The sequence below is a fragment of the Psammomys obesus genome, unplaced genomic scaffold (genome assembly GCF_907164565.1).
Source record: "Psammomys obesus unplaced genomic scaffold, mPsaObe1.curated_primary_1811, whole genome shotgun sequence".
Lineage (NCBI taxonomy): Eukaryota > Metazoa > Chordata > Mammalia > Rodentia > Muridae > Psammomys > Psammomys obesus.
Window position 1 is genome coordinate 33,487,393 of NW_026596034.1, and position 3,778 is coordinate 33,491,170.

Here is a 3,778-nt window from a genome sequence, read left to right on the forward strand (position 1 = left end):
TTGAATGAACTGATGACCATCACAGAGAGAAACTTCTCTGGACAAAGTTGAGGTCAGCACTAATCTATGGGTATAAGCATGAACATCAAGAAGGCAGTTTGATAGTATATTGTTTAACAAAACAACAGTAGGTGGTTCCCCCATTGGCCCTTCAACCTCCTGTGCCATGGGCTTTTGACCAGGTTCACTGTACCAGGTATGAATTCCCTGTATTTGAAGGGTAGCGGCCTTCAAATCCAAGACAAATGTGGCTGGTTAGCCCTATACCTCTCACACTGAGGTAGTACTAGGGTACTTTAGAGTTTTCTAAGTTAGGTCTTCTATTTTCCCATTTGTGAACTCCAACTCCTTTCTCTAAATGACATCTCTGCTTGATGTGGCTAGATCTGTCTGTTGTGGCATGAAGCTCAGAACTCTGTAGATGGCACCTGTGCATTTGCTAGGATGGAATCATGACAGTGGCTACTGATACTGGTTTCATAGGATGCCCTGGCATCCAAGACTAAGGTCTGGCTTTCCCTTCGCTAACATAGACATCTCTGTGCTAGGCTGAGGCCGCTGAGAATCAGAGTTAATAGCCCCTACATCCCCACTGCAACACACACATACACACACACAGACAGACACACACACACACACACCCCACCACCACCACCACACACAAATGTTGTTCTGACTTTCTTGCACCTGGCTGTGAAGCATAGTTTTATATCAACTTGACACAAGCTAGAGGCATCAGAGGGGAGGAGCCTCAGCTGAGAAGATACCCCAATAAGATAGGACTGTAGGCAAACCTGTAGGACATTTTCTTAATTATTGATTGATGGGGTGGTCCCAGCTCATTGTGGGTGCAGTCATCCCTAGGCACATGGTCCTGGGTTCTAGAAGAAAACTGGCTGAGCATATAGAGTAAGCCAGTAAGCAGCAGCCCTCTACAACCTCTGCATCAGTGCCTGCCTTCAGGTTCCTGCCCTAACTGAGTTCCTGTCTTGACATCCTTTAATGATTAATGATGATGTGGAAGTGTAGGCTCAATGAATCCTTTCCTTCTAAAATTTCTTTGGTTGTGGCATTTTATCACAGCAACAGAAACACTAAGACATTGGGCTTTGCATGACCTTTTTCTCTTGTTACTGCCTTTCTTCCTGCTACTCTGTCTCCCCAGGCAGGAGCTATCAGCATGTCCCTGTTCCATTTTTAAACATCATGTATATCCAGGCCTGCTCTGGGACAGAGGTGGCTGCAGGGAAAACAGTAGGTGGCCACCACCTGATGGCTATGTCACATGGCTCGGTCACAGTGGGTCCTGCTGGCTCCTGTGCTCACCTGCCTAAGCCAAGTTTTGCATCAGAAACCCAGCTGGGAGCCAGTGAGAGAGTAATGACAGCCTGGGGAAGACCTGGGCTGACTTCTTTCTTGAGGGTCCTTTAGTCCATTATTCGTTGATGCTATGGATGGTTGGGAGCCCTTGACAGGTTTCCAATTCTTTCAGCCACCTGATATTGACATCAGAAAATTATCATTTTTCCTCATTTGCAAAGAGTGCCCAACAGTTCAGGTCTCTCAAAGGAATGTGACTGCCGGGCATCCTGTGAATTTCGGAAGGGGCTGAGGCCTCCATTTTCCATGGCACTCACCTTCACTCTAGGCAGAGTGACCTCCTGTAGCATTAGTCTCCGGGGTCGGGGGACCCTCATCTCTCACATCCCTTCGACAGCCAGATTGTTTCTAAGGCAAGGGTGGAGGCATCAATCCATTAAGATTCAGGTTTCTGCTCAGGTTTCTGGGAAAGGCTGAACAAATTGGGACTCAAGGATGCAATGGCAACTATCACCTTCAAAGAACAGGCCCCATGCTTTCTCCCCTACCTGGCCTTGTCTTACCTCAGTCTGTCTCTGGCCATGCTTCTTCCTCCTCCCCTGCAATAAGAACTATTAGTCTCTAACTCTCCAGCAGGCTATCTCTTACACCAATTGCACCAAGGTGGATTTTTCTCTCCCAGGTGGTGGAACCCATGTCTCTGTGCAGAGCTCTCTGAGGCAGCCAGATTCGGCCCCACTCCCTGATCCCTTCTAGTTGTTTGTTTGTTTGTTTGTTTGTTTTTTTATGGCGTTCACTCTTCCTTAGTTCTTTAGTGAGAGAGTCCCTGAATTCTGTTAGAACAGCAGCAACCATTCCCTCGCTGGTAGAACACCTGTATTAGCTTCTCTTGCAGCTAAATGGATCCAGATGGGGAAGTTCTGGGTATCAATTATAATCTAGAACATGTCTAACCCATCTGGTGAGATATGACTCTTCTGGAGGAAAGCCCTTTTGCCTAAAGTTGATAGAGGCACTTGCTGCCAAGGCTGACCGCCCCCAGGACCTACCTAGTGGAAGAAAACAGACCCTGCAAGTTGTCCTCTGTCCCAACTCCTGCTGTAGTTCATACACCTCCCTGCAGTGCAGATGAAAAAGTCAATTGTTTTTGTTGATTATTTACCACACTGGATGCTGTTCTCTCTGCCATACATGACACTGTCCCTTTGTAAACATTCATTTTATTTATTTATTGTGTGTGCATGTGTGTGATGTGTAGGGGGCACGCATGTGTGCCATGGCATGTGTGGAGAGGTCAGAGAGGACAGCTTGTTAGATCCACTTCTCTGCTTCCAGCGTGCAGGTCCCCGGCATCCAACCCAGGTCATCAAGCTTGGCAGCCAGCATCCTTACCAGCTGACTTCTTTCCAGCCCATAATCCCCCCTCTTAATGGTACATAGGACATACATAAACTTGTTAGTAAGTGACCTGCTCCTAATTGTGAAGAAATACTTTCTATTTTAAAATCCCGTCCTACTGGAGAAGTGCGCTCAAAGTAACAATAGTCTTCTGACTCTCTTTAAGCCCGTTCCTTCAGCGCCCCCTCTTCCTTGGTCCCGTTGCCACATGCACTCAGCTCTTAATGCCTTCTTTGCCGAAAGGCAGAGCTTTAAGAATCGCCACAGAGTACCTTAAAGCAGAGATGGAAAGAAGCCAGCCAACATGAAAACCAAATACCTTCTAAAAACAAACAAACAAACAAACAACAAGAACAGATAGAGCTGCAAAGTCTCCTGTTGGCGTTTACCAACCGATCTTTTTGCCATTTTATACATGTTGGTGTGTGTGTTTGCATAGTTATGTGTGTATAAGTATGTGTGTGTGTAGTTACATGTGTGTATGAGGGTGTGTGTATGTTGTCACGTATGTGCGCATGTTGGCAGGTGTGTGCTTATAGGTGTGTGTGTGTGTAGGTGTGTCTGTAGTTATGTGTATATATGTAAGTATGTATGTAAATTTGTATGTTGTGTGTGTGTACATGTGTGTAGGTATGTGTATGTATATAGGTATGTATGTGTAGCGGTGTGTGTATGCATAGCTATGTGCAGGTATACGTTGGCATCTTGTAGGTAGGTATATGTGTGTAGACACGTATATGTAGTTGTGTGTTCATGTGTTTAGGTGTGCGTGTGTAGGTTTGTATGTGTGTATAGGTATATGTATGCATTGTATATGTGTGTACGTATGTGTGTATAGGTGTCTGTAATTATGTGTTCGTGTGGGTATGTGTGTGTATAGATCTGTATGTATATAGGTACATGTGTGTCGGTGTCTATAGTTACGTGTTCATGTGTGCAGGTATTTGTGTATAAGTATGTCTGTGTATAGATACTTGTGTGTGTAGGTGTCTGTATTTATGAGTTCATGTGTGTAGGTAAGTGTGTGTGTGTGTGTAGATTTGTGTGTGTGTGTGTGTGT